Source organism: Mercenaria mercenaria, chromosome 17 (assembly GCF_021730395.1).
Source record: "Mercenaria mercenaria strain notata chromosome 17, MADL_Memer_1, whole genome shotgun sequence".
NCBI lineage: Eukaryota > Metazoa > Mollusca > Bivalvia > Venerida > Veneridae > Mercenaria > Mercenaria mercenaria.
In genome coordinates this window covers 26,378,023-26,390,100 of record NC_069377.1, presented here as the reverse complement: position 1 = coordinate 26,390,100, position 12,078 = coordinate 26,378,023, and positions in this window count along the sequence as shown.

The following is a 12,078-nucleotide window of genomic DNA, read 5'->3' as shown; positions in this document are numbered from 1 at the left end:
CTATCCATTGGCTGCATACTGATTGTTATCATAAAAATGTACATGCCATGTGTCCTGTTAACTCTAGGGGGTTCAAGAATATGTCCTTGAAGCAGACTTAACACTTCCTGCTCCCACTTAGGTGTTAAATATAGGTCAGATGTTAATGTAATGTGAAAAATAAGTTTTCTTAATACATTGCAATTTGAAATAATGTCTAATATGTCTCATATTTGTTTTATTTTTAAAGCTTCACAGATTTGTGGTATGTGTATTATAAATCCTACGGGTGTTTTTATTAAATGTAGAGATTTATATTTTCACTTTATGTGGGCAAGTTGCTGTGAACTGAATTGACTGAAAATTAAAGAGGCAGCATCATAAAATTAAATTATCACGTGGTATGTCAACTTGTCAATAGAGATCATTTATGCCTCATGGATGATATTTTCATGAAATATATGAGAAAACACCTATAATAAATTAATTGGGCTGATGGAAAATTGAAGGGACATCTTATCACAAGAGTATAATTATATTCTAACATTTTACAGTAATTATTATTATAATTTCTATATTATTCAAGATCTCATTGCATTAAACTGTGTATGCAGATCTTTCCGATTAATTTGTAACTTTAGGAATATATACTGTCTAGTATACTGATCCTTATTCTAAGAATATAGTCTGAATACTTGCACAATGATAAAATGACTTTCCAAGGAGGCATTTCAATATTGAAAAATACTTTAAAGCTAAATAAAAGCATTTATTGTCACAATTAACAAACATAACAATCATACAGTCCATAAATAAACTGACACACAGAAAATGCACTTTAAAACAGTCCTTACAGCTAACCTCACAGAGTATCAATAAATATAAATAAAGCTCTTTCCTCAATTGCTCAAGGGATAAACAGCTGAATTTTGATAACATAATCGGATATTTTCCAAATCTACTAATATAGTCTGAAGTGACAGCGACTATATAATGTAAATTATGTAAACAAAATTTTCTAGGACCTATTCGCATGTAGCGCCACCTATACGCGCACCTGTTTAATCAGGGGAATTAACTGACCGATATCGCCCATTTATCCTCATATCAACCTGTCTAAAAGGCAGATATTGTATTTTATACCAAGTTTACTTATGTAATCATTATACAGTTTTTTTCAGTGATTGAACTGTTAAATATAATGAGAAAAGGAAATGTAAATGGATGATGTTAGCTTTTGGCTCAATTATTTCTCAATTATTTCTGGTGTAAAGATATATTTAGAATACGGTAGAACTAGTAACAAAATATGCTATATTTCATTAAAATATCTACTGTAACTGTCTCAGTATTGAAAAGCTGTCATGTCTAAGTCATATATGCCATTTCTTTGTTAGCTCACCTGAGCACTTGAGCTTTTGTGACCACACCTTGGCCGTCCATCCGCAATTTTCTTCAGATCAGATCTTCTCAGACACTACTAATCAGAATTGTGCAAGACTTGGTCAGTAGCATTCTGCCATGGTACTCTGTCAGGTTTATACAAATGATTCAACTATACCCATTTAAGGGGCCGCCAGAATTAAAATAGAAATTTCTTTAAATGACTTCTTCTCATGAACCACTGGATGGATCTGCATCAAACTTGGTCTATAGCATTAGTATAAGGTCTTCTTCCAATTGTTATCAAATGGGGGCGCTCTGCCCTTTTTAGGGGCTGCCAGAGCTAAGAATAGAAAAAAAACCTTTGAACAACTTTTTCGCATGAACTGCTAGATTGATCTTTATTAAAATTGGTTAATAGCATTATTGTCAGGTCCTCCCCCAATTTTATTCCAGTGGGGGTGATTTGCCCCTTTAAGGGGCTGCTACAGCTGAAAATAGAAAAACCACTAAGAACTGGTTCTCATGATCTGCTTGATGGATCCTTATTTGTTCATTTGGGTGCGCTTGTCCTCTTGTAGCAGCCACTAGAGTTAAAAATAGAAATAGCTTTGAACAACTTCCTCTCATGGACAGTTTGATGGATATTAACCAAACTTGATCTGTATAGCATCATTATACGGTCCTGTCTCAAATTTGTTAAAATGGGGGAGATTAATGGTCCCTTTTGGGGGCCATTAGAGCTAAAGAAAGAAGTTCCTTTAAATGCCTCCTATCATTAACTGCTTGGTGGATATTTATCAAACTGGGTCTGTAGTATCATTATAAGGTCCAACCCCAAGTTGTTTTTCAAGTTTGGGTTCTTAGAAATAGAAATAACTTTAGGCGACTTTTTTCATGAACCACTTGATAGATCTTCATCAAACTTAGCCTGTAGCATTATTGTAAGGCCCTTTCACAAATATTCAAATGTGGGCACCCGACCCCCTTTAGGGGCTGCAAGGGCTAAAATAGAAATAACATTAAACTTCTTTTCATGAACTGCTCGATGTAGATAACCATTATAAGGAAACCTTCAAAAACACCCTCAGCCTGCTTCATTTATCTTTCGATTTTTCCCACCCACTTTTAAAGACCCAAGAAGCATACAATGCTTGAACTGCTTGTCATCTGTCACACCAATTTATGTTGTCAACTTCTGCTGCCTCTGGAACTTTCAACACCTGGAGCATATAATGGTGGTCTTTGGAAGTTGCAAACTCTCTAGCCTGTTTAAGCTCTGAAAATTGGGTCAGCGATCTAGGGCAATCATGAACCTCTTGTTGCTTTTAATAAATATTAACATTATGTGTTTAAGTAAAGCATTTGGCTCAATCATTTCTGATATAGATTTGTTCATAGCATGTATTTTACTTTATGATATGACCTTTATGATATGACCAACCAACTTGACTCTGTCTCAGACGTTTTCTTGCCATCACAATGATTTACATGTATACTGTTTGTGTCTGCCATATTTAAAAACAGATATTTTTAAAGTAAATGTGTTCATATATTATGTAAAAAGCCATGAATAAGGACCATGATAGTTTTTGTTAGAAAAATCAAAAATCTCTCAGGATTTAGTTAACTATTGTTTAATTTTCTGTTCTTTGTGTATGTTTTTGCAAAAGTTGATTAGTGTACTAAAATGGAATCCTTTCTATATTTTAAATGGACGTTTTCCCTATTTCAAAATGTATATTGAATTTAGATACTTTGTGATAGATTATAGGTATTGAAAAATTGGTAAATGATGGTTTCAAAAACCTGATTTTAAGGATTAATTATTGATAAGTTACCTGCTTCTTAAAATTCTCCAATGAAAATTTTCAGTCAGCTCTCAAATTTATCTTTTTATGCATTTTCTTACTAGTGACTATACTATAGATATTTATTACTATAATGTCAAGGTTACATATATCAAGACGTAACTACTGGTATGTCAGATGTTTCTAAATTTTCCTTGGACAGAATTTAATAGTAATAGTTTAAAGAATCATAGATTTAATTTAGTATTTTACTGGTATAGACTTAGTAGAGAATTGGTATTTATTTGAATAATAATTTCATATAGGTAATATTTGTATAGACATATAATTATGCTGGTAAACTGATTGGTGAGAGTTTATTTATTTCGTTCTAAAAGAAAATGTTGAGCATTTGTTTTTCTGTGTACTGTCTAATTTACTTTCTTCTCTTTTAGATCTTATTTATACCTTACTTCTTATAACTACTGCAATGTGATAGACTGCAATACATGGTGTTGTACTTGTTTTTTATGTATGAAAGTAAATATTTAACAAAAAATTTGTATGTTTCCGTGTTTGTGCATGTGTATATGTGTGTGTGAAGCTTACATTATTATTTCTCCCACCACACCACATAGGGTGTGGGAAACATATTGATTTACTCCTGTCTTTGTGTGTATCTGTCACAAATCTCTTTTCCGCGCTCTGAAGTCGAACAGGTCTCATCCGATCTTCACCAAGCTTGAACAAAATGTGTTTGACACTAAGTCCTCGATAAGTAGCCAAATCGACCGTGGCACTTTGGAATTATGGCCCTTGAATTACCAAAAATACTGATGCCAGTGATACATGTCATGGTGCATGGTTGACTCAGATACATAAATTCGTAATGAAAGGCCATTTACTCCAAAACTTTCAAAACTATCAAAGGTATATTTTCTGTGAGTAAATAGTATATAAAGACAGATTTACTATTCAGATGATTAGGCAGTTGTGGGAGACATGTGCTTTTCTCAAAAGCAGGTCTAGTATTTTCTGTATATACATTATTAATATATTGTTTATTGTTGTTATATACGAATCATATTGTTTGTAAGATTCCGAGATTCTCATGTATATATTATTACTGTGAAGTTTCGTTTTTGGAGACTCAATGTGGCCTTATACTTAAAGAAATACATCTTTTGAGAAAACCTTTTCAGTTTTATAAACTCATTTTTTTTCAGAATTTTTCTTTTTCTCACACATAGGTGTTAATCTCTCTTTTACATTGAAGAGCTTAGAGTGTATGAGAGTCACATGAGTCTATGTCAGATAGCTGTATTAATCATTTGTGTATTAGGTGGTTCAGTATGCAGGAATGAATTTGACAACTCTCTCATAGAATTCAGCTGACTAAATTAGTCTTTTTAAGCACTCTTTAGATCACCTAATCTGAAGGTTCAGAGTGAGCTATTAGTATAGGTTGATGGTCCATCTTCCATTGTCGGTTGTCCACAGTCTTACATACATGTCTTCTCCCGTGAACCTCCTGGTCAGAATTACACCAAACTTGGTCAGTAGCTTGCTTGCATGGCCCTCTATCTGTTTATTTAAATGGTTTGCTTGGCCCCTTGTAGGGGCCCCAGAGCTGAAAATAGAAATACCTTAAAACATCTTCTTCTCATGAAATGTGCAATATATCTTTGTAAACTTGTTCGTAGCATTAATATGAGGTCCTCTCCCATTTTTTAAATGAGGGGTGTTTGACACCTTTTAGAGGCTGCTAGAGCTTAAAGTAGAAAAACCTTTTGATGATTTATTCTCATGAAAAGCTTGATGGATCTTCATCAAACTTGATGTGGCGCATCATTATATGTTCCCCTCCCAAATTTAATCAAATTGCCTTGATTGGCCCTTTTTAGGGGCCACTAGATCTCAAAATAGAAATGATTTTAGGCATTGCATGGTAACTTCTTTTCATGACCCACTTGATATATCTTCATCAGACTTGATCTGGGGCATCGTCTTCCAATTTATGTGTTGGCTCTTTGCTCTTTTATTGGGGCTGCTAGAGCTAATAATAGATAACCCTCAAAATGACCTCATAATTATGAGGTACTTGACTGATCTTCATCAAACTAAATCTGTAGCATCATTATAAGGTCCTCTCCAAAATTTTGTTTAAATTAGGGCACTTTGCTCTATTAAGGGCTGCTGCAGCTAAAACTAGTGAAATTATAAACATCTTCTTTTCATGAACTGCTTGATTGATTTTCATCAAACTTGGTATGTAGCATTATTGTAAGGTCCTCTCCTATTTATATTCAAATGGAGGCACTTGTCTCTTTAGGTGCCACTAAAATTAGAGAAACCTTTATATGACTTATTCTCATGAACTGCTTCATGAATCGATAACAAAGTTGGTATGTAGCATCATTATAATGGCTTCGCTTTGCTCCATAACAATTCTTATGCCATCACAGCAAAATATAGAAAAAATGCTTTAAATACCTTTTAATGAACTGATTAAAGATTGTTCACCGAACTTGGTCAGAAGCAAGGTCCGATGGTCAAGATCCCCTCAGGTGAGCGAGGTAGGCCTACTTGTGCTTTTTGTTTTCATTCTTTTCTGAAAGCATTTAATTTAATTCAGTCTTCCTTAAAGGAACTGCCTCGTTATTTAAAGTCAAAATATTGAAATACCCAAAGCAGATAGGAATGTTTTATTAGTAATAAAATCATAAATGGTTACAGCAACTACTTGTTCACACATATTTAGGTGAATTTCATAAATTTGTGATATAGCTTTTGAAAGACATGATTTTCCAAAAAGCTTTATTTTGAAAAAAATACTGAGTAAAATTTACCCCAGCTTTTTCTTGTTAGAATTTTCTTACATTTATTATTTTTTGTGCATTTTTTACCTGTGATCTATTGTGTTTTAGTAACCTTTAATTTAAGAGTAAATGTAAACATATAATTTACACAAAAATAGATTCTTATGAGCTGGGTCAAAGGTTATAAAAAAGAGTTTGGCAACCAGTCTCAGAATGCAGCTTTGTCATTGGTCAGTTTCAAGACTGAACTCAAAATCAGCCAATCAGATGTGTCAGAATTTAGAGACTGGTTTCCACAGTCAAGTTTTATATCCTTGTACCCTGGACTTGATGTCTTTGATGATTTCATCCTAGGCTTTTAAAGATTCTTACAGAATCAGTTTAGTTTTAGGTCTATAAAGTGGGTTATATTTGCATTGATTTTTTTTTTGGCTAATTTTCTGTCAAGAAAGCCATACTCAAAATCAAGATACTCGTGACATTTATTCTGCATCATATTCATTAGAATTACCAGCTTTCGAAATTGAAGAAATCAGATGTGAAAATTAACCCTAACAAGAGTAATAAACAGAAGAGCAATAAAAAAATGAGAACGAAATGATATAGGCTAATAGACATACAGTACAACCTTTCCAGAGCGGCCCTCTCTTAAGCAAAAACCTCTCCATAACAACATCATCAAAATTTCCCTAAGCTGGAATATACTATCAGATTTACCTCTCCAGAACAACAAGCTCTACATAACAGTCAATATTTGTATCTCCCAAAGTGTATTGCTCTACAGAGGTTGCACTGTACATAGTATTATACATGTTGGTTGATGAACACATATTGAAAAAGTTGAGCATTATTGACTTTTCAATGTTGTGACCTATTTTGTTTCTGCTGTTTTAATAAGATCCTATTACACCTTGCTGTTTTAAACTAATATAAATGGATGCAATAAATTGTGTTGTATATGTATTTTTTATCAAATATTAACGAGTTGATTGGAACACATGAGCCACGACGTGTAGATTTACTTCTTTTATTATTTATTTTCTATAAAAAAAAAAATTGTGTATGAAATTAAGTTTTTAAACTAAGATTTAACATATCTTTAAGTTTACATTTCTGTAATGTGCTTTGGTTTTCAAGTTAATTTTCATGTCATCATTTTTGTAAATCCATTTTAACTCTTTTTATCGAAAAAGTTGTGTTTTGTTTTTCAAAGTTACATTAGTATTCCTTAACAGGGTTTTTTACTGTAATTTTCTGCATCTTTTTTTAACCAGGTTTTCAACGAGTTGAAAACCTGAGTTATTAGATTGGGGTAGATGTCGGTTGGGTGGGCGGGCGGCGGCGGCGGTGGCAGCGGCGTCAAACTGGTGTTTCCGGTCAATAACTTTTGTTTCGGTAAAGATATTTGAATAAAACTTGGTATGTATGTAGCTTATATCAAGACAAAGACTGGGATTGATTTTGGGGTTTCTGGGGTCAAGGTCAAGGTCACTGTTACTTAAAATAGAAACAGGGTTTCCGGTTAATAACTTTTGTTTCGGTAAAGTTATTTGAATAAAACTTGGTATGTATGTAGCTTATATCAAGACAAAGGCTGGGATTCATTTTGGGGTTTCTGGGGTCAAGGTCAAGGTCACTGTTACTTAAAATAGAAAAAGGGTTTCCGGTTAATAACTTTCGTTTCGGTAAAGATATTTGAATAAAACTTGGTATGTATGTAGCTTATATCAAGACAAAGGCTGGGATTGATTTTGGGGTTTCTGGGGTCAAGGTCAAGGTCACTGTTACTTAAAATAGAAAAAGGGTTTCCGGTCAATAACTTAACTTAGGAATGAGCTATCATGATGAAACTTGGTGTATAGAAAACTTATATAAAGTTGTAGCTTGGGATTGATTTTGGGGTTTCTGGGATCAAGGTCAAGGTCATTGTTACTAAAAATAGGGTAAGAGTTAGGGTTAGCATATTTTCTACATGCATGGAGGGATTTTGATGAAAGTTGGCAAAATTGTTCACCATCATGAGACGGAGTGTCATGCACAAGAACCAGGTCCCTAGGTCTAAGGTCAAGGTTACACTTAGAGGTCAAAGGATACAAGAATGAAAACTTTGTCCGGAGCATATCTTCTTCATGCATAGAGGGATTTTGATGTAACTTGGCACAATTATACACCATCATGAGACGAAGTGTCTTGCGCACTTCCCTTCTTTAGAATTACTTCCCTTTGTTGTTACTATAAATAGCTTATATTGTAACTTTTTCATTACTAGACGTAGTGAAAAATCGAGACCACTTTTCTGTAGTACAACATGCATGTTACATCCAATTTTGAGGTGTATTTTGACCAATCTCTACCTGGTAAGGATTTCTGTGTGGACTTACAATTTTTTTTTTAATTTTTTTTTTTTTTTTTTTTTAAATTTTTGTTTTAAGATTAACTTCCCTTAGTTGTTACTATAAATAACTTATATTGTTACTTTTTTTTATAATTGACCGTAGGGAAAAACCAAGACCACTTTTCTGTGGTACAACATAGTTGTTACTTTCTAATTTTAGGTGTATTTTAAGGTATCTCTACCTGGTAAGGAGTTTTTTTGTGGACTTAGAAAAACAGAAGAATTACAATGATTACTAAACAACCACAAAATTAAAATTACATCTGCAAATACAGGTGCTAGAGTAAAGAAATTTGCTGTGACGGGCATATATTGTGACATTCTGGCACTCTTGTTTATTCTTATGAAAAGTGTTGAAAACCTGGTTTTGTGTCATTGCCGCGTTTCTTGTTTATAAAAAAACCTTGTAAATTGATTGTATGTCGAACCAGGAATTAAATGTTTTTGTCTGTCTTGTGTTTAATTATATTTATTTTTGGTGGCTGCTGCCACCAGTGTCAAAAAGAATACTCCGTTTGAGAAATCTCAATCAGTTCTTAAGACCATCCTAACAACACAACCAAAAATAGTTCCAAGCTTTCCAGGTAAACAATTATCTACACAACGTGCAGAATATGCAAAGCTACAATATATGCCTTAATACCATTTTTAGCTCACCTGAGCAATGCTCAGGTGAGTTTTTCTGATCGCTCGATGTCCGGCATCTGTCGTCTGTCTGTCTGTCAACATTTAGCTTGTGTATGCGATAGAGGCTGTATTTTTCAACTGATCTTCATGAAAATTGGTCAGAATGATTACCTTGATGAAATCTAGGCCGAGTTTGAAAATAGGTTATCTGGGGTCAAAAACTAGGTCACTAGGTCAAATCAAAGAAAACCCTTGTGTATGCGATAGAGACTGTTTTTTTCAACTGATCTTCATGAAATTTGGTCAGAATGATTACTTTGATGATGTCCGGCATCTGTCGTCTGTCTGTCTGTCAACATTTAGCTTGTGTATGCGATAGAGGCTGTATTTTTCAACTGATTTTCATGAAAATTGGTCAGAATGATTACCTTGATGAAATCTAGGCTGAGTTTGAAAGTGGGTCATCTGGGATCAAAAACTAGGTCACAAGGTCAAATCAAAGAAAAACCTTGTGTATGCGATAGAGGCTGTATTTTTAGCTCATCTGAGCAATGCTCAGGTGAGTTTTTGTGATCGCTCGATGTCCGGCGTCTGTCTGTCGTCTGTCTGTCGTCTGTCTGTCAACATTTAGCTTGTGTATGCGATAGAGGCTGTATTTTTCAACTGATTTTCATAAAATTTGGTCAGAATGATAACCTTGATGAAATCTAGGCCGAGTTCGAAAATGGGTCATCTGGGGTCAAAAACTAGGTCATTAGGTCAAATAAAAAAAAAACCTTGTGTATGCGTTAGAGGCTGTATTTTCAATTAATCTTCATGAATTTTGGTCAGAATGATTACCTTGATGAAATCTAGGCCAAGTTCGAAAATGGGTCATCTGGGGTCAAAAACTAGGTCACTAGGTCAAATAAAAGAAAAACCTTGTGTATGCGATAGAGGCTGTATTTTTCAATTAAGCTTCATGAATTTTGGTCAGAATGATTATCTTGATGAAATCTAGGCCAAGTTTAAATATGGGTCATCTGTGGTCACTAGGTCAAATCAAAGAAAAACCTTGTGTATGCGATAGAGGCTGTATTTTTCAATTAATCTTCATGAATTTTGGTCAGAATGATTACCTTGATGAAATCTAGGCCGAGTTTGAAAGTGGGTCATCTGGGGTCAAAAACTAGGTCACTAGGTCAAATCAAAGAAAAACATTTTGTATGCGATAGAGGCTGTATTTTTCAATTAATCTTCATGAATATTGGTCAGAATGATTGCCTTGATGAAATCTAGGTCAGGTTCGAATATGGGTCATCTGGGATCAAAAACTAGGTCACTAGGTCAAATCAAAGGAAAAGCTTGTATATGCGATAGAGGCTGTATTTTTCAATTGATCTTCCTGAAATTAAGTCCAAAATGATAACCTTAATGAAATCTAGGCCGAATTTGAAAAGGGTCATCTTGTGTCAAAATGTAGGTCACTAGTTCAAATCAAAGAAAAACCTTGTGTATGCGATAGAGGCTGTATTTTTCAATTGATCTTCATGAAATTTGGTCAGAGTGATAGCCTTGATGAAATCTAGGTCAAGTTCGAATATGGGTCATCTGGGGTCAAAAACTAGGTCACTAGGTCAAGTCAAAGAAAATACTTACTTATACTCAAGATTTTTGCTCCAATTTTAATGATAATTGGTCAGAATATTTTTTTTCCATGAAATCACTAGTCAAACATGTTTACTCTGTTTAATATGTTGTGTTATGGTGTGTTTCTCAGGTGAGCGACCTAGGGCCATCTTGGCCCTCTTGTTCAATTAATCTTCATGAAAAATTGGTCAGAATGATTACCTTGATGAAATCTAGGCCGAGTTCGAAAATGGGTCATCTGGGGTCAAAAACTAGGTCACTAGGTCAAATCAAAGAAAAACCTTGTGTATGCGATAGAGACTGTTTTTTTTCAACTGATCTTTATGAAGTTTGGTCAGAATGATTATCTTGATAAAATCTAGGCCAAATTTGAAAGTGGGTTATCTGGGGTCAAAAACTAGGTCACTAGGTCAAATCAAAGAAAAACCTTTTGTATGCAATAGAGGCTGTATTTTTCAATTAATCTTCATGAATTATGGTCAGAATGATAACCTTGATGAAATCTAGGCCGAGTTCGAAAATGGGTCATCTGGGATCAAAAACTAGGTCACTAGGTCAAATCAAAGAAAAACCTTGTGTATGCGATAGAGGCTGTATTTTTCAGTTAATCTTCATGAATTTTGGTCAGAATGATTATATTGATGAAATCTAGGCTGATTTTGAAAATGGGTCATCTGGGGTCAAAAACTAGGTCACTAGGGCAAATAAAAGAAAAACATTGTGTATGCAATAGAGGCTGTATTTTTCATTAATCTTTATGAATTTTGGTCAGAATGATTACCTTGATGACATCTAGGCCGAGTACGAAAACGGGTCATCTTGGGTCAAAAACTAGGTCACTAGGTCAAATCAAAGAAAAACCTTGTGTATACGATAGAGGCTGTATTTTTCAATTAATCTTAATGAATTTTGGTCAGAATGATTATCTTGATGAAATCTAGGTCAAGTTCGAATATGGGTCCTCTGGGATCAAAAAGTAGGTCACTAGGTCAAATCAAAGGAAAAGCTTGTATATGCAATAGAGGCTGTATTTTTCAATTGATCTTCCTGAAATTAAGTCCAAAATGATAACCTTAATCAAATCTAGGCCGAGTTCGAAAATGGGTCATCTTGGGTCAAAAAGTAGATCACTAGGTCAAATCAAAGAAAAACCTTGTGTATGCAATAGAGGCTGTATTTTTCAATTGATCTTCATGAAATTTGGTCAGAATGGTAGTCTTGATGAAATCTAGGTCAAGTTCGAATATGGGTCTCGTACTCTGGGGTCAAAAATTAGGTCACAGTTCGAATCAAAGAAAATACTTATTTAAACTCAAGATTTTTGCTCCAATTTTAATGATAATGGGCCAGAATATTTTTTTCCATGAAATCACTAGGTCAAACATGTTTACACTGTTATGGTGTGTTTCTCAGATGAGCGACCTAGGGACATCTTGGCCCTCTTGTTAATGTAAAT